Source organism: Anomalospiza imberbis, chromosome 3 (assembly GCF_031753505.1).
Source record: "Anomalospiza imberbis isolate Cuckoo-Finch-1a 21T00152 chromosome 3, ASM3175350v1, whole genome shotgun sequence".
Classification (NCBI taxonomy): domain Eukaryota; kingdom Metazoa; phylum Chordata; class Aves; order Passeriformes; family Viduidae; genus Anomalospiza; species Anomalospiza imberbis.
Genome location: NC_089683.1, coordinates 47,752,339 through 47,771,905, shown reverse-complemented (window position 1 = coordinate 47,771,905; position 19,567 = coordinate 47,752,339). Strand labels below are relative to the sequence as shown.

At 37.6% G+C, this 19,567-nt stretch overlaps 1 long non-coding RNA gene across 1 annotated transcript in view; it reads left to right on the top strand.

Annotated features, from left to right (window-relative positions):
• The window catches only part of LOC137469899 (uncharacterized), a 38,396-nt gene extending 23,536 nt beyond the window's left edge, over window positions 1–14,860 (top strand). The window contains exons 2-3 of the long non-coding RNA XR_010996770.1: window positions 264–341; window positions 14,594–14,860. This is a non-coding gene — a long non-coding RNA (uncharacterized lncRNA). The remainder of the gene's footprint in view (window positions 1–263; window positions 342–14,593) is intronic.
• The last annotated feature ends 4,707 nt before the right edge of the window (window positions 14,861–19,567 follow it).

Genomic DNA, 19,567 nt, shown 5'->3' with positions numbered 1-19,567 from the left:
AAAACATTATCAACTCTTCTTTGCTGTTCAACATATTTGCATCAATTTTTGGTGAATTCGTAAGAGCAGAGGCCTAAGATCAGTGAGAAACCCCAGAAAAAATATGCAGCAGTGCTGAAGAGAATCATAATATTTTCCAAATATTCCCCATGTTTATCTCTCATTTTAAAATTTCAACACATTCTGAGTGATACTATAGGTGTGGAAAAGAGGTAATGATGACAGTGCAGTTGCACTTTTACTTTTTTTTTTTTTCACCCCAGAGAAAAAACAACACAGAAGGAATAAAATCCTTGGTTTTTTATCTGATGTATCAGGACAGCCACCACTAAGCTCTTCAGGTAAAATATTTCTCAGCTCATACCAATGCATACATAGATACACACAAATATACATGGGTGTGTGTACACTTATTTATGAACAACCATCACTAAAAGGGGGCTTTTGTCTCCTTCAGTGATAACAAATGAAAATACTAGATCTGATTGAGTTGGTCAGACAATGAAACACTTTGTTTTTATGCACCACCTTTCATGCAAGCATATCATGAAATTCTTCAAAGCCAGTTTATCTACACATTCCTGAATGGTGCAACTAAAGTGCTCAGCTTTACAGGAAGCATCTGTACATGTTGCAGGGCAGGGGTGAAGATGGAAACAATGGCCAAGTTTCAGGAGAATGATTGACTGCTAGAAAACTGGGAAGTTCATGCAGTGGGATGAACACTTTTTTTTAGGCAGTTGGAGAGGCTCTGCCCACTGAGCAGATGACTCCTGGAAGGAATTTGAAGAGAATTAGTGGGAATGGCTATTTCAGATGGCAGAAGGAATCAAAATAGAAAGCCAGTTCCTTAGGCCTGGACTGTCTCCTTTCAAGTCTGAAACATATTTCCTTTCTGTCTTGAATCTTTTGTATCCAAGAGCTTTTATCCTGCTTTGGTAATAACCCAGAAGGAAGGCTCCAGGGGAAAGAAACTGGGGTGAGCTCTGCTTGTGACCCTTTCATCACTCAGGCTGATGTGGATAGGACTTGCAAACTTTCTGCCTACTGTTGATTCATAATGTTTGGATATTTCTTCAGCACACCCCAATTTAGCCCCCAAACTCCCTGCCTGCTCTCTGGCAGCAGTATTCAACCTGGTACAGGATCCTCCAGTTTGTAAACAGGCCCTGGCCGAGTACTGGCTATCAGCAAAAAAAAAGGAACATGTGACAAATCTTTGATAGATTTTAGAAGTAGATTGGAGTTGAACTTGGACAAACTGACATTATTTCTGTTTTGGGCACAAGAAGACTCTCATTCACCCGATAAATATCAGAAAAATTGGCTTGATTTGACAAAATCATCATGTGGAACAGAATAAATTTAAATTATAGAAGTTTGTACTTCAATTCTTTTCCTTATAAGGTCTCTTGCTATTAATAGGCAAAACTACACACACAGTGTATGTTTAATAGATGTAATTTTAAGAAATTATGAAAATCTCCAGTTTCCACTTGAAAATTATAAGTACAGCAAGAATCTGAACTACAGATTTTATTAATGCTGACAAGTTTAATCATTACATATAAAATGCAATTTTGAATTACATGGTGGAAATCCCTTTGGTTTCACTCAGGCAAAGTTCTTATACTGATCTTGCTATTTCCTATTTTTTTCTCTCTTTTGGGCTGTGATGCCCCTTTTTTCCTCTCATCTCTTTTGTAGAGTTTTTCTTCAGCTTCATCTTATTTTCTAATGCATTATTGTTAGTAGTTCTTTCAGGGGATTTGGGGCATGGCTGTTCCATTTGTAGTAAAAAAACACCCCAACACTTCAGTATTTGTGTAAAAAGGGGAATTTTCTGTTTGCATAAACAGAAGTTATGATACTAATAAGATTTCAGAATCAACAAAAATCAACATCTGTAATTAAGAACATAAACATAGAAACAGATTTCAGGATGGGTCATAAGTGGTCTTCACATCTTGCTGTGGGTCAAAAAATCAAAGAAAAGCAAAGTTGAGTGAAGTTGGTGTAAGGGCCTTTGGTCTGCTGTGCTTCCTTGTGTGCTGGGTTAGGTGCTCAGGAATACAGGTGGCAGCTGAGACATTCTTTCACTCTCAGAGGCTGTGCTTAGCTACAGGCAAAAAACAAGGGACCTGGCTGTGTATAGCTTTATGAACTCAGAACAGGCAAGTAATGACTTACTGGTGCTTATTGGGTCAAGGAACTTGGGGCATGATAAATTGAATTTCCAGTTATCTATTCAAAAACAGATGGTCACATTTCAAAACACTTTGTTGCCAGCATGCTAACTTAAAAGGTCACACAGTGCTCTCAGCTGAATTTTTCTATTGTTTGAGGTTTCTGCTTGCAGGCTGAGCGCAATATCCTGCCCATTTTTTTAGCCTGTGGTGATACTAGTTACTGCAATCTGACATAAGTATGGCCTGCCACCCCCAACTGGATTTTCTCTTTACTCTTTAGGGTAGGCATGAGATTTGTGCAGCTGCTTGGTGATGTGACTCACCCTACAAATACTAGTTCTGGTACAGATGATGATGGTGGGAATAGGCAAGCTGGCAGAATATGGGTTTATCTTTTCTGTCAGCAGGCAACAGCTACATCAGTTCACAATATCTGATAGAAAACATTGAAGTAAAATCATCTTCAGATTCATGGATGAATTTGAAATATTCTGTAGCTTGGGTGCAACTCCCATGTGTTTGTTGTATTGCTGCCAAGTATAATTAAATCTGTAGAAGAAATTTCACATAATGAAATGCTAAATCAGACAAACCAAACTGTGACATCCTTAAAAAAACTATACCTGAGTCTCGTGGCAAAGGCTCTTCACACTGGCAAATAATTGAATGCTAAATGGAAGGATTTGGAGAAGCTTCAAGTTTATTGTTCTCCTTGGTTTGTCTGCCAAGGCAGCAATGAAAGTAATTAATTGTTCAGTCACATCTAAACCCAAGTAGCAAGGAAAAAAGGATAATAGAGGGTAATAAATCTGTTTATATGTACCGTCTGATTGTAGCCTACCACATTTCTAATATCTTAAAATATTTATATCGTAACACAGACGATAGAGATACAGAGACTCTTCTGCAGTCATCTGTTTCAAACACCATTTCTCATCGTTCATTTATACTCCACCACATCAGTTTTCAGTTTTTTACCTTTTCATATTCATCTAGATAGTTCTTCTTTCTTTTTTTTTTTTTTTTTAATATAACCACGCTATCATTCTTCATCACATGATTTTTCCAGTTCTGTCCAAAACGCTTAAGTTTGCACCACTGGCCAGCTTTTAAGGGTTGCTTCTCAGTCTTTTCAGTTAATGAAGGGCCAGGCATTCAAAAGGGAAGAAGAGTCTCCTGGTGACACTAAGCTACAGTTTCTGAGTTTGTCTTATATCAGCCACTTCCTCTCCAAGGGATATGCATACACAGATTATGAAGGAAAAGGTATTTAAACTGTAACCTCCAAAGAATTAACTGTGAGACTGTGATCTGAAAGAATTAGCTCATTTTAATCAAAGGGCATTTTTGTTGCATGATCAGTGGCACTACTTTTTCTCTTTCTCACACAGACTTGCTAGATCCTTTTTAGTAGGTACTGTTCCATATACCCAAGTGGTAGTGAATACCACAAGAAGCAACTGTGGCAACACAAATTGCTTCAATTTTCTCCTGGCTCCCAATACAGGTGTTTTTGGGTGTTGTTGCTGGTGGTGGTGCAGTTAGTTATTTTTGTAGTTGTAGTGGTTTTTTGTTTATTTGGGGTTTTGGGTTTTTCTGGTTTTTGTTTGTTTGTTTTGTTTTGTTTTGTTTTTTAAAACTACGTCTTCCAGTAGCTGTAGGAATATAAAAAGGTAAAAGACACTTTCTAAAGCTGAGAAAGGCTGGGAAATTTCTAAACCTTCTCATGGGAAGCTGGGAAGTTAAGAACCAAGTGAATACATTTATATTTGTCATAAGGAACAAGAAAGAACAAGAATTTATTGATAGTTCAAGATGTGAAAAGTCCTAGATATGTGTTTTGCAAAGACAGAAAAAGTTTCCATCTTAAATAATGAATTATTGTCTATTGTTTGAGGTTCATAGAAGTCCTTTTGTTAACGTTAAACCCACGTGAGTCCTTTTCTAATTGGTTAGAGTATAATGACTTTACACCTTTTCTTTTATGATTTGGTTCAGAGAATATGTAGAAAAAGGCTTTGCATGGGCTGCCATCTTGTCTCTGATCTGGAGTTGCATGGATGTTGTTATTTTCCTGTGTCTCTTGCTTTTTGCTTGTATGATACAGACAGATAATAAATCCTGAGTCTCCAACCAGTCAGGGTCCCATCCCATTTGTGAGACACGGACCGATCCGGCAGAAGCAGCAATCATAATATTGCCTATTTGAGGCAGTATTGCCTATAATCAGTGGTTCTAGGAGTAATTGTTCAACTATACTGAGCACTGTTGCGATGCCACCTGTCAACACGCTCCAAGAGAGTACTGTAGGCTTGCACCTCATGCCACCATGTACAAGCCTGCTAAGGCTCTGCAGTGCTCTCCAGCACAGGGTGTCTGCTCCCTTCTGTGCTCTGTGACAGCACAGATGAAGCTGGTCTGGGTTTTATGCAGCTAATGGACCTTCTTCAGGTGTCTGTCCAAAGCAGATTTGTGTCTGTGCACACATGTATGTGATACAGACTGAACCTACAGATGATATCTAAGAAGCTGCTGAAGAGAGTGACGAAACCACCCATTTCTCCCCTTTTTCTCCTCAAGCAAACCTCAGAAACTTTGGAATGAACTCACAAAGAAATAAGCTAGATCTCAGAAATTAGTCATTCTCTTTATTCTCCACAAGATGATTGGGGATGAACACAGTGAAACAAGTCCACTGAGATACTTCTAATATCTTACCAATTACTTCAGGGAATACTTTTGTTGTCTGATGATCCCCATGTTTTTCCAGGGAAACCTATGCCTCATAGATGTTGCTTTTTCCTTGCCTATATATTTCATTGCAATTATTTTTTTAAATGTCTTGAACAAATTACTGAAAGAATAAATATGTGTTTCAGATTCCTTTAGAACTCAAATCATGTCATTATTGTCCTTGTAATACACCTTGAATTCTTTTCCTGAGCAATATTTTGAATCTTGTCTACAAGTTTAAAAGATAGAAGTAGCTTTGCTTTCTTGAAGAGCTGTCTTTTTGCATAAATTCTATGGTAATATCTTCTTTTTCTACAATGACTTCTGTGTTGATTAAACAAACAAGTTACAATTTAGAAGTATTTTTTTTCAGGTGTCTACTCATTAATCAGTGGTTAAGAAATACCTCTCAAGGCTGATGTCTGAAGACAGCTGTAGTCAAATAAGGATTTTGATTAACTTCCTTTTTTTTTTTTTTTTTTTTTTTTAGTTTGAACAATACATTCTTTTATCCCATTTGGGTCTTGCAATGCCTGGAGTTTAAAACTACTATTGAATAGGCTATTATTATTTTGGAAAACACCAGGAGCATGATTGCTTCTTGTGAAGCTATTTATATTTGTGTATGGCATATGAAAAATGGAATTTTAATGTAAATGAGTAGAGAATTATGGTATATAATTGTAGTATTTTCCATGATGCCCAGTTTTCAAAATTATGATGTCCCGAGGTGCAAAGGAATGTAAAATCATGCTCTTGATTAGGAATTCTTTGCCTTTTCAAAAGAAGTTTCAACTGGTAATTTCTTTTTGTTTCAATTACGGTATTCTCTAGTTGGCGCAATTTAGTGTAGCCTGACCTGAGTCAGAAGCATTAGAAAATCTTTGTCTTTGGAATTGCAGTTATCAGCTTGTACACTTGGGCAGTTATTTCCTGCAAGTTTGCTTGTTTTGCTCTGCAGCAAGTAGACAGTACATATGAAAAACTGAATGTGATGGAAATGCATGATCAAGCTGCATGCTTATTACAGATTTTGGGAAGGGAATCCTTTTGTGTACTTTGATTTACAGATGTTGTCTCTGAGTAAAGCATTTTTGTCTTCATATTTATTTGTTTCAGTATTTTCTACTTTTATGTGAAGACATTCTGTGGTAGAGATGTTGTGCTAGTACTACTGTACTAGCAGTATGCTCAGCTTTGTACAATACTCAACAACAGACAATCACTGCCCTGGAGAGCTTAAAGTCTAAAAATACCTCAGGTAATGCTTCAGCTTTTTTCAGCCTTTTAATGTTCTCAAGATTTTCTTACTGTTTTGTCTCATCTTAATAAAACTCAGTTTTAAACTGTCAACCAAAGAAAATCAGCTTGGTTTCTCTTTGAAAATAAAAAAGGTAAAAGGTAAATTACTCATTTTTAGGTATGAAAATAGTGTGGGTTCAATGCAACATTCACTGCAAAGTAGGATCCTGTTGTTATGGACCCCTCTAGCTAACCTTAATCTTGCCTACCTGCTCCCAGTAGTGCCAGCAAAGCCCTATTTACAAAGACCTCTGGCTGTACTACCTGTCTTCTCTCTGGCTGTAGAGAGCAGTTAAATTGTAGCAAACTGCTGGAGCTCTGATTGCGAATGAGGTCATCTGGGTAAGACATCCTGATGCTTTCATGACTATATGTGAGTATTGTGAAGCAGTGAGAGGTATGTTTTTCTAGTGAGTCTCATTTCAAAGCTATGCTGTGGGGTTTTTTCCTCATCAGGACTGTCAGAATCAAGGTGAAGATGAGTGTGATCTGCTAGTTTTATACTAGGCAAGGGAAGGATGGCATGAGATGACATCATGTGCTAATGGAAAAGGACTAAAGACAAGTGAGGAAAAAAAAACTTTAGCAGAAAGGCTTTGCAGTCCACTGTATACTGTCTCTTTTTTCTGTGGATATTTTTGTAAGTGTTTCTGTCTCTGTGGTTTCTCCTTTCTAAGAACAACATCAGTCAGCACTGAATTGTGGTATCTCAGATTCTTTCTAGGGATTAAGCTGCAGGTTTAATTCTTGGGCTGGCATAAGGACCATCTGTTCAGTGTAGTTTGCAAGCAGAGTGGAGATATGTGTGTTGTGAACATACAGAACACACTGTAAGAAGAGAAGGCAGAGAACAGACTAACATCTTGTTATTTTCAGATTTATTGTTAATTCTGTTGTGCTGGAAAGAGAGTGCTTCTAAAGGATGAAGCCATCAGGTCCTGTTCTATACATGGTGAGTTATGGGAGGACAGTTTCAGGCTCCTCATCAGAGGGATTGAACTGCGTGAGGCTTACAGAGTTGGTGAGAGATGGAGACATTCTCTGTCCCAAATCTGCTAGTATACTGTGGTGGCTACAGTAGCTTAATGGTTTTGAGAAAGGGAGCACTTTACTCTGTATTCACACCTTTGGATTTCCCATCTCCTCAGCACATACCTTGTACTGACTTCCTCTTCAGCTCCATTCCCATCCCATTATATCACTGTATATAAAAAAAATTCTCTTTGCTATCCCATCTGGCATGAAAATTATGCCATAAATCACTGCAGGAGCCCTGCACACTTTTGTGTTTTTCAGATTAAGCCCTACACCCATATTACCCCCACCTGACTAGGGCTGCTTCTGTTTCATAAATCAAAGCCAGTTCTCAGCTTTGACATGTTCCTGGTTTACTGAACTAGTTCTCACTAGTTCTCATGCCTTCTCCTACAATTCAGCCTCCATCTCCTCCATCATACATAGGGATGGTCCTCACCTTAATTTATTTTCTTACTCCTTTCAAGGATGTAAAGTTGCTACTTTGATTTAGAAAGAGTATATTGTGTCTCTTTGCAGGAAGAGAGAAAGTACAATAGGAAGGCTCAGATCCAAGAGAAGATTGAAGAGTTAGAAAGACAAAAGAAGGAGGTATAGAAAGGGTCACTAGCTACTCTGTCATATAGAGTTGCCCTCTCTTCCCATTCCAGCTCCATCTGATGTTAACACCAAAGATAGTATATTGGAGATTCATAAGAGAGATTCTTCAGAAATTCATTACTGACCTTAAGGTATACCTCATCTTCCTTAGCTACTGCCCTTACTGATCTTCTATCTGCAGTCCTTCACTCTTCATTGGAGCCCTATTCATTATCTCTGTGAAAGGGTTAGTAAATGCTAGGAGCTGGATTAATGTTTAGGGCTTGAAACACAAAGGAACTCATTGAGAAAGAAAAATATAGAAGTTTGTAAACAATTGTGATCTATTTTCAACATCGATTTGGTATGTTTAGGAGGAGGACATGTGATGGAAATCCTTACCAGATACAGCTGTGCATTTGAATCACTAAGAGTCCTGATCCAAAACTTCAAGAAGGCTAAAATGAGACAACTATAAAATATATCTCTTTGTCATATACTACTTGCATGGACCTTCTTCTGACTGCAGATCTAGATTAGCTGATCTTTTGTTATTCCCTCAGTCATGAATGATAAACATTCTTCTGTGTGCTGCTGCTGCTCATAAGCATCTGAGCCATCCTTGTGGGGAGGAAGACACACATGGGGAAAGGAGAAGCTGATAAACAGGCATGGGAAGACTTCACAGCGATCCCAAGCCATGACTGTAACTCATAAATCAGAATCTTGCTTCTAGTGAGCACATCAAAATATAAAGAAGCAGATGTATTTTTAGAGCAGTTCAGGTACAGAGAAATGAGAAACATCTTGGTACCATCAGCTTTTTCTCTCTGTTCCTCACAGCTCTGGCCCTGTCAGGTCTGCTGCCCCATGAGCAGGCTATAGTGTCTTTCAGTCAAATTAACCTGATGAACAATTTGTGTTCCTTAATACATTTCACCAGATTGTGCAGGTTTAATCAGATCAAGCATGAATGCATGATCCCAATTCTGCAAAGTTAACTGTAAAGCATGATGTACGTGCTGACTTTATTCATTTAGACTGGTTTGCACCAGCTTCAGGACAGCAGACCATTTCTAACCCAATATGAAGATAGAACAGCACATACAGACAGTACTGGAGGTAACATGAGGTCTGCTTGGACAAAATTACCTATCTAGCATTGTCTGAACCGAGCTGAAGTGGCAGAGTGTTTGTACTGGTGTAATGCTCTGTGCTATGCAGCCACAGAGTTTTTAGCTTGATGTTAGTTTTCAAATGCTTTTAAAAAACCACTGCATGCTTTCAGACTTGATTTATCATCTCATGGTGCTATAGCATTCAAAAGTACCGAATGCAGGTATTTGCTAGTACTGTTCTTTTTCGCTGATGCAGTGTAAAAGAATTCCTTTTTGGCAATCAGCATAACTGGATTTGCCCATTAAAAGTCAGCCTACAAGCAAAGTGGTCCGATACTCCTGGATGTTTCTATTTCTTTTTCCAGAAAAATGCAATTGAGCCTAAGCAAATGTTACATAAGCATGAAAGATGCTATTACTTTACATTTGTGTTAATAAAGTTTCAGGTATGCTATGGATGTCTTCTACTAGTAGTTGTAAGACACAAACTGTAAGATTTTTTTCAACTATAATTATTAATTTACAGAAAGAATGACAGAATGAGAAACAAGGGATGGTAATAATGTTCCATCTCTATTTTTTGGAAAATTTTATTTTACACAGTCCTATTTCCCTCCAGACTCTTAATTTTTGGTGGGTGATAATCAGGTTATAGCCCAGACAGAACAACATTAGTACTTTCCATGCTTTCTCTGTACCGCTTTTACATGAAAGGAAGGAATTGTGGCATTTCAGAATGACAACTTCCCAATGAATTGCATATGAGAACTTTTTATTTAGAATAAGTCATTATAAACATATTGCAGCATCAAGATGTATTTTTGGAGAAAGACTCTTTGCTTCTTAACTTTGTCTTTGCAATAAAAGCATTCTGTTGTCATGTGTTCTCATATTCATTCACCTTCTACTGTATTTCTCAGCTATACCATAATTTTTTTTAATGCAAGAAGTCTCCAGAGTGAATATGGAATAACCCATAGGCAAATAAATGTCTTGTTCATAAAATTTTGGTACCTGAATAAAGGCAAACAATAAAGATTTTATGGAATAAGCAACCTGATCTGTAGAAAAAGATTTTTAGGTTCCTTGAGAACAACTACTCTCTTACAAAAAGTAGAGTTGCATTGTCTGGACTAACACTCTAGGACCTTATCCTTCTGTCCTTGGGGCACCTAGACCTGGACTTACATTTCTACTGCTGAACAAAGAGGAAAAACTATTTACAAGTACTGAGTACAAGTTATCAATCAGCCCTGTACCACATGTGGCCCTTATAAACCCAAGGCATCTCATGTTTGAGTTTATTGTGTCTGAAATAAAATGTGTGGTCTTGCATCCCAGGAAAATGATGTTGTAGCAAGAAACTGCTGTGCATCTACTCCCTGTCATGTGGGAGGATATGTAGGATATGTGGGAGCACTGGGGAAAATAAACAGGTGAAAAGTCCATTGGGTTAGGATTGCAGGAGAGCAGGATATCTGGCATGCCATACTGGTCCATTCTATAGAACTTTTGTTGCCTGCTTTGTACCTGGGCACTATCTGGAAGACCTGTAGCTCATCCCTGTGTCATCCTACTCTCTCAGTTTGACAGTAAAACAGCATTTGGGGCTAGTGGCCAAGAATGTGCCAAAACCAGCAGGACCAGACAAGGCTTGATTAATTTTCCAGAGAAGAGATTATCTGAGTGCCTAATCATAAATAAAAAACTTTATATCTCAGCAAGTGAGATGGATATTAGATGAAGGAGGGTCTGGTGCCAGATTTAAGAATAGCACTTAATTGCTTCCTTAACATTTACATCAAAGCTCATGTGTCTGAAAGACTTTGAGACTCACTTCTCCCAAATTTCTGTCTGTGTGGCTAATGCATCACAGTACTCAGCATGCACTCTGCATAATAGAAATCACATTTTTAGATATCATTTGGTATCTAAAAAATTCCTTAGTAGTACGACTTTGGTCCATGAAAGCACTTTAATATAGGATGTGAACACCAGCAATTTATAGCCTATCTTAGAAAGCTTAGGTAGGTTGTCCTAGATTACTCTTCAACCTTATCTCTCAGTTTTGCAAAGAATGTTTTTAGGAATGTTTTTCTTCTGATGTTTCTATTCACAGCAATTAAAGCATTTCATACTCTTTAAAGTTCTGTTGTGACTGTCTTTTGTAGATGTGTGAATGGAAGAAGAGACAGTCTCAGAAAACTGAAGCTAGCCCTGCCCACTAAATTAATTGATTTTTTTTCTGATATATAGCCTGCAGACAATTTTAATAGCTTTTAATCCAATCTGGTCACCCCATCACATGCAGATTTTATGTTTCGATGCTATTGAGGGAGGCATAACTCCCAATTTTTTCCTTAATCCTCCATGACAGTGCAGCAAGGGACAGAGGTGGGACTAGCAATCCACAGCCACTCCATCCATTTGTACCCAGAGAGAGATGGGATGATTCTGCTGATTCATCCAGAGGGGCTTTGTAAAGCCTTCTTTCTCCTAACAAGCCTTTCCATTTGACAACTTCTCACCTATACGCTAATGCTTTTGGGAGTTAGGTGTGAAACCAAGAGGAGAAATACACCTGTTTGCATAGTGATTTTTTCTAAAGTTAATAGTGGGAAGTATTATGTAACATGACTTTTGCAAACAACTGGAAGTTTAGCTTGGCAAATGGCAAGCAGCCTTTGCACAATATTGTTCCCTGCATGTGGAAATTCCCAGCATGACTGATTTGAAAGTTTAACAAAACTGTCACCTTGCTGGAAAAAAGTATCACAGGCAAACTGAAATTAAGTTTTTCAAGCACTAGGTGCTTGGATATTAATCTAACAATACTGAGGAATTTAAGTTGCTCATTCCAAAAAGGGGAGAATAAAAGAGAAGAAAACTTTCCTTTTCGTGTTCCTAGCATCTTTGTTTCAGGAGAATGCTGCAGTGGTGAGTTTAGCTCCTTTATACATCAAAGGGTAGCTGTAACCCATTCTGGAAGTGGGTTAACATGTGATAATTAAGTGACTTTAAATATTCATTGTCCTATTTAAAAGTAATATTGGCAAAGAAAGACATCTCTAATAAGAGATAAAATTACATTATAAACATTATTCCATTAAAAATGGGGTTATTCAAGTGTTTCTTTGAAGCCAAATGAGAAATGATCCAGTGTCTGAGTACATTCCCAGGGTGCTATGAGGAAGCTGAATTCTTTTCATAATTTTTTGGCAAGCTTCTTCCAAAGCACACAGCACACAGACTTAAAATGTATTTTTCCTGTTGTGTGTCTGTGTTTATGGGTGAATACCATATGGACTTTGGTCTGAGCTTTGCTCATCTGAAAAACTCGGTGAGAAGACCCCATGTTTCAGTTAACTGTTTCCCATTAAGCAGACAAGATATGTTCATCTAAAGGAACCAAAAATTACCCTTATTTTAAGGTAAACAAGACATTTTGTTTCCTCAGGGTGTGGAGTAATTTCATTTTTGTTATTCACATTTGGATAAAAAGGACAGATTAGGTATCATTACTGTTAACTTCAGCTTTTCTCAGGGAAATAAAGACAGGATTTGAAAAGGAAGTATTTATATAATATAAGCTGACCCTGAAGGCAGTGATCAACTTAAAGATTTGTCCTATAGTAGCATATTGATGTGAATGTTGAAATGAGGTGGGTGTGCTTGATTGACACAGGGTCAGGGAGGGCTGTGCTCTGAGAAGGGATTCTCAAAACTGATAAAATGGATAGAAAGTTATTATAAAATTGCTCTCTTTTACAGCTTAATTTACCAGTGGTTAAGGGGAAAATGGGAACTTTTATGTATATTGTATTGCATGAATGTGACTCTGTACCATGTTCTATCTCATGCAGAGCAGTGACTGCAAACTTTCCCATAGGAAACAGACATCAGTAATAATACATTGTTTGGTTAATATAGGAAATGAGTGAATTCTGCTATTGAGTTTTTTTCAGGTCCTTTTTTTTTTTTTCTGGAAATGTTGCTTAAGGCCCAATTCTGCTGTTCTTGTGCCAAAAGACATTTAACCAAATGAATGTTGAATTTAGTTCTCTGTCCTTATTCAATTGTTTTTTGAGTTAAATATTCATTGACTTCAACAAGAGATTTTTGCTAAGAGCTGAATTAAACTAAGTAGAAACATCAGGACCTAGCTAAGATACTGACTTCTCTCACGTCCTTAGAGCTCAGCATACTGGAATTCATTAACTCCCATAAAATGCAATGCTAAAAGTTGATGTGTTATTGAGTAATGGTAAATGGACAGTAACATACATGCATTAGATTACTTGTTTCCAATTCTACAATGCATAGCAGGAGGCTGTTTCCCCATGTAGCTTTTGGACATTACTTATGATTGCAAAACTGTGATGGTTAAAAACTATTGGCATGGAATTTGTAAAACTCTCAGTGCTCTAAGTGTCTTGATCTAGGCAGGTGGTGAAAGAACACAAAACTTGTTGATCAATATGATTTTCAGAGTCATGCCTTTTATCTTGATACAACTTGTAATTCAGTGATTAAGTATGAGGAAGGAAACTAGGAAAGGTTAGAGAGGGTTGTGTTTTAAATTCAATAGGGAGCTAGTGAAATGGAGGAGAAATTCCACTGCTAAAATTACCAACCCATTTCTATACTGAGATGGACTTGGCATAAGACTAGCTGTAGTAAAAAACATGAGAAGCAGAATCTGAATGTCAGACTCCTTCAAAGTTTAAAGTAAGGCAGTTTCAAGAATATTCTCCTCTACTCCACATGCATGTTTCCAACTGATCAAATGGCCACTGACAGCAAAGAATTTTGCTGTACTACTTACCAAGCCGACTTGTAGAAGTGTCAGGGCAGCAATAAAAACATTGACAGCAAGATTTTACACCAAGAAAAGTCTCCTTATGTAGGGAAATTCTTCACTGGCTTGCAGAATTAGTTCCACACATTATGCTCCTGTTCCATCTTAATTTCAGTTAAGGGTAATGTGAAATCTGAGTTTTCTAAGGAGAACAGTATTAGAAGATATAGGGCCTCTTTGCCAAATTTTCTGCTGGTCTATTTGTTGATGGCTGTATAGACTACCTCAACAGAAAAGTATTGTTTCTTCACAATGAAAAAGTAATTTGAATTGCTCTCCACTCCAGTTGCAAAACTCTCAGAAATTTGGTCTCTTTCTAGAAATAGATTGTTAAGGCTACATAATTTGCAGGAATATTTTATTTTTTTCATGAATGGATTCTACTAATTAAATAAGATTTCTGTTCTTTGTGCTTTTTTCATGGGTTTGTGTACCTTTTCTGCTTGTTTTGCTTGAGACTGTTAGCACATAGAGACTAGGAAAATAAGATTGTATATTGACCTAAGCAGATTCACTCCTAAACAAACTATTCCTCAAAGATTTCCAGAAGGCACCAGCAGCTCTTTAAGAAGTAACAGCCTACAACAATGTTATTTTTCACAGTTAAGCTGACTTTGGTCTAAAGCTGTGCAAACAAGCCTCTGAATCCTTGTCGTTTCCAGGGACTGGTTTTGGGTGTGTGCTGTTCTATAAATCAAAAGGATTTGAAACAATGCAAGAGAAAATGTTTAAAGAAAACAAATACAAAAGGAAACATTTTTCTCTTCTCCCTCCTGCAGATCAGGGTACCTTCCAAAGAAGTCAAAGGCATTACAGGGATGCAAAATTTGAGTATGAAAGGGGAAACTCAAAAGTTCCTGGTCCAAATCCCGTTGAGTTAGTGCCAAACTTGTCCTTGACCAGAGTGAGTTTTTGTTGAGATCCCATGCTCTGATTTTGGCAGTCAGGATGGCTACCACATCACAGTCCACTTCAGTTTGAAGCAGGTAAGACCCAAACTGGAGCAAAGAAAGTTAAAAATAAAAGACCCCAGATCAATGTAGACCCTGCCAGACTCCCTTATAAAGAGTTTGTGACTCTTTGTGAAACCATATGTAACACTGGCATTGTATAAAAAGCCCAAATGGCTTAAAGGCTTTGGAGTAGCATTGATGTGAAAGGCCCTGAAGCAACAGGACACTTATTAATGCCCTGCCAGTATTGCAAGATAATACTTCCAAGGTGTTCTAAACCAGGCAGCTTACATTGGGTCTTACTCTGCTGCTGGTGTCAGTGGCAAAACCCCTGGAGACCTCAATGGTGAGACAACCCAGGCAGTGGTGATTAAGGAAATTAATTTGCTCTGATGGGAGCAGAACTAACTCTGAACAGTCCCATTTCCTGAGGCTGATATCTTCCTGTTGTCAAAATCTATACTTGTGTTCCTGATATCCAAACGTAGTAATAAAAGTTCTGCCTGCCCAAGCAACCTAAACAGCAGAGTGCAGCTGGAGGTGAAATCTCTGTCTATGAGAACACCCGTAACAAACAATTTTTTTTTTCCTACCAGGAGCTACTTAGATGGAAAGATAAATAAATGGCAAATTTGCTCTCACTGTTCTTTTTAAATAGAATGAAGGTGATCATTTTAGAAAGAAAACAAAAGAAAACTAATAATGAAAGCCCAGCAGTCATTTAAACAGCTCTAATTTTATTGGGTTTAAACAATAAAAGTATAAGGAAAGATAAGGCTGGATCAGGTGGCCTTAATTGCTGATTCAAGTTGGGGTTTTTGGTTTTTTTCCCCTCCAAGCATGTACTGACATTCATATGTTATCTAAAAGGAATATAAGAAGCATCTTAGTCCATTGTCATTATTAATCATTGAATAGCCTGTCTATAAGAAAAATTATTTTTCTGAAAAATTGGTGCAAGCTTATCCTTTACATTCAAGTCAATGACAGTGTTATTCACTGAAAAGTTGTCCCAATGCAGCCATCCAATATCCCTGAGATCTGTGAGGGAACAGATTTTCTCCCTAAGGCTTTCTTTTGTAACTTTTTGATTAGCCTGTAATCTTCCAGGAAACTTTGCCCTCGGTCATCTCCAGCACATGCAGGGCATGCAGGGCTCAACAGCATAAAATCATAGTGCTGATATGCTCCATCACAGACCTCACAGTGTTTCAGAACCTTTGAACTGAATAAAATGCACAGAAAATCATAACTGTCTAATGGCCTGATGATAATAAAGAGGTCCCAGGAGAGACCCAGGACCAAGTGCTGTGGAATGTGAATGCAGCCAATGGCCTTCCCCTTTGGGTGAAAGAGTATATCGCAGGGTAAATATTTGCCTATTCCAAGTGTATGTCAGGCACAGCTAAAAGGATTTTGTGTATGAGATAATTAACATGATCAAGTCTTCAGTATATTTTTCAGGGCTCCTGATTATAACAACTGATGCAAACAGTCAGAAGAGTAACAATCTGTGAGGTTCAGCAGATCTCAGTCTTTTGGAAATTTAATATGGTAATTTCCTATTTACTAAGAACAAGGTGCCAGGTCACTGCAAGTTTAGATTGGGACATTAAGTATGACATACTATCACCTTTTCAAAAACTGCATCTCTCTGACAGTTTCTATTTTCATCTCCAAACTACAAGAGTGACACTGTGAATGCTGAAAACATAGGAAAGACATTTACTTTGGTTTCCGTGTAAGAGAAAAAGAGGCCTTTTGGAATTATATTTGCAGTCAAAGAAGCAGAATGTTTTGTCCATCAGATCTCCTCAGAGGTTTCTTCTCCAGTAATATATTTATCCTGCTGGGTGTTTTTTTTTTTTTTTTGGGGGGGGGGTGTTTATTTTTGAGTCATATTTCAGTATGATATAATTTTTAAGGCAGGCCAGGGAAAGACAGAAATGTCCTGGTTCATTGGAACATTTCCATAGGGAGATGTCTGTAGTCCTGTCAAAATAAGACACTCTCATAAGTCCCATTCTGCAAGCAAGAACAAGTGCTTATCATATTCTGAACTGTGAAGATGATAAACTCATTTGCTAGTGTTTGTTAATCTTACATCATTGCATGGCAATTCTAATAAATGTTCCCTCATCTTTCTGTCACATCTTATTGCTTACATCCTGAGGTGCAGGAGAGTGTGTATTATTTTTCATTGGGCTGCAGACATACCCCTATAGAAATGCCTCTGCATAATCATTGGATTAGATGATCGTGAAGATTTTTTCCAACTGAAATAATTCTTTGATTCCAACAGCTGCAGAGAAACTGTATATGAGATATTTTCTCAAATCATTGATAAGCACAAAGAACCCTGATTTCCAGAAGTACTGCTGTGGGACATCTTTAGTCACTGAAAACCTGATTCCACAAAGCAAGGAAACCATCTCAGTCCTTCAATGTGATGGTGGATTTTCCTTGGAAACTTTTAGGAGCCCCTGAGGGTCTCTTCCACCACACTAATGATGCAGTTCAGCTGCACCTGCAACCTATTAAGATTGTTCTTTCTAATCCTGACGTCAGGCCACCAACAGTAAATCTGATCAAAGTTCCTTACCCCCACACAGCTAAATACATTTTAGAGACTGAATAGAGCTCACTTTTTCATGGTGTATGATGAAAAGCTAAAAAAAACCTAGCCATGGGGGGTGTTCACCAGTCAGGCATATTCTTAAAAAAAATTAAATGCTGATAAATTATTTTTCTGGATTTCAGTATGCCATTTCATAACACACTGTCCCCTTTTTTTTTTTTATATTTGCATAATGAAAAGCTGAAGCAATCAAAAAGTTTTAGGCTGAAAAATGTATGTCTTTTTCAAAGCAGAAAAGCAAACCCAATGTCTTCTTGAGCTGTTAAAACTAAATCTTGTATATTCAGAACTTGTTTACGTGCTTCATATCTTCAAGCCAGAAAGCATAACCCACAAAGCCGGACTTGTCCCCATGACCCACTGACTTTTTGACATCTTGAGGTCATGCATCCAAAGCATGCACAAGCAGGAAACGCAAGGCTTCTTCCAACCACATCCTGGTGCGTCTGTAGTGTAAATTAGAGCTGTGAGAGCTCTGGGAAAATTCATCTGGCAAGCATGCTATGTTTCTTTTCCTTTTTCATATAAATTGTGCTAAAGGGTTTGAGCTTAGTCTGAATCTAATTAAAATTAATGAGAATTAAATGTAAGGGAAAAAAACAGAGATCACCCAAAAATAATTTGTGGTAGGGATGGAAAGCCTGTATATTGAGCAGCAGGAACCTCCTGTACCTCAGGACTGATGTAAGTGATAAGATGCAAGAGAAAGATGAGGGAACATTTATTAGAATTGCAATGCAGTGATGTAAGAGTAACACACACTAGCAAATCAGCTGATCATCTAAATCACTCAGGATAAGATATGCACACATTTTTGCTTGTGGAATGGGACTTATGAGACTGTTTGGTGGTTTTTTTTTGATGGAACTACAGACTTCTCAATTTCCAGTCCAAATAGAGACCATCTTCTCTTCTTTTACTTATCTACTAATTTACTTATCTAGCAACTGCTTTAATTCTCTGCCAGTTATATCCCTGTCATGTCAGCCAAAGCTGGAAGGAATTACTCAGATGTCACTGATCCCTGCCGAGAACCTACTATTGAAGTGTCTCAGATTGCTCTTAAAAATAATCATCTTTTATGAGGCCTATGTGAACAAGAAGCAAACAAGAAAAATGAGACGTAAAAGAAAAAGCAGAAAGTGCAAAGGGATTCTGTCAGCATTTGGCTTCAGGATAGAGTCAGCTGAGATTCAAAGAAATTAAATTAACTTATCCTATATGATTCTTATCCCTGGTCCAGTTTAAAAATTAATAATATGAAGTTTCAAGGTGATTATCTGAAGATGAGCCTACTGAACATGGTGCCACATGGCTGAGTGTCAAATAAATAACATGGAAGAACCGGGGCAATATGATATTTAAAGAAAGGAGGATTGCTGAGATTCTTTCCCACATAAATGGAACAAAATCAGATAGGAACATATTTCCTGCACTGGCATAATTTCTGAATGGCACAAAAGAGTTGTTGATACAATTGAGATAACAATGAAATGGATTGGGAAAAGAATTATCTTACCTACATCAAACAGGAAAGGAATACACAGAGGCTGTAAATTCAAAAAATTCCCCCAAGAAATAGCTTGGGAAGAAGGACTTATGCAACAGCATTTTTAGTTTTGTTTACAAAGCAAGAGCAGGTGCAAGTCCAGTTTGACAAATACAATAAAAATTCTGCATGTTTGCAAATTCTAAGTACTTCAGTACCAAAGCACCCAACTGTTCAGGCCTTGAAGATTTCAGCTGGATAGATATTCACATTTATGATCTATTAATATGGAATGAAGGTTGTCAGCAATACAGAAGACTAATACTAACATCCAATGAAGCATGAAATCTCCAGCTAACAAGAGCAAGATGTCAAACTGGACAGAAGGAAGTGAAGCTAAGAGAATAGTAAAAATGCAATAAGTAATAAGTAAGTAATAATGAATAAGGCTGATGCATGGTATTAATAAGATAAAGATTATCTCAGCCTTGGTACATCCCATAACAGCCAACCTATTTTGACCACTCAGTAGCGCAGCAAATGTTGCTGGAATCTACTTACCTCTTTCTAACTATTCAGAATGAGGGACTTCCACTAATAAGACAATGTTGCAAGCTCACATTCTGAGTTCATTGTCTGATTTGATGTAATACAGAAAAGTTCCATCAACTGC